Below are 509 nucleotides of genomic sequence, written 5' to 3' on the forward strand. Positions count from 1 at the left end.
TTACGTTTGAGATAACAGATTAACGTCTATTCAGACACTGCCTAATGACCAAGCAATTCTTTTTGAAAGTGGAAGGTTCTGAAAGTTTCTAGAGCAGCAAACGATTTTCAGCTGAAACAATAAACCTGAATCTTTCTGACACGCCAGAAGAAAACTTAATTTAATAGAATACACAGCTGTAATTATCGGAAGATCTACTCATGCCCTAATCATTTGACAGTGATGTCGATAAGCCTGTTAACATTCACACAGTCTGCAGGTTTTTGTCAGTTTTCCCTCTGCAGCTGTGTAACTTTTAGTCTTCATCACTTGTTTAAAATCTTCATATTTCTCCAACGTTGTAGTTTTATGGTTTGCTCTGTGTTTGTAAAATATGTCACTCTGGTGCCAGTAGACCTGTCCACGTTTGACTGTTAATGAGCTTGTATCCAGAGGGCTGTAGATTGGTGTGTTAGCAGGTATGTTAAACCTAAAGTCAGAATTTTCAGTGTCACAAAGGTGGCTCTCTT

The sequence above is a fragment of the Stegastes partitus genome, unplaced genomic scaffold (genome assembly GCF_000690725.1).
Source record: "Stegastes partitus isolate 25-593 unplaced genomic scaffold, Stegastes_partitus-1.0.2 Scaffold1798, whole genome shotgun sequence".
Taxonomy (NCBI): Eukaryota; Metazoa; Chordata; class Actinopteri; family Pomacentridae; genus Stegastes; species Stegastes partitus.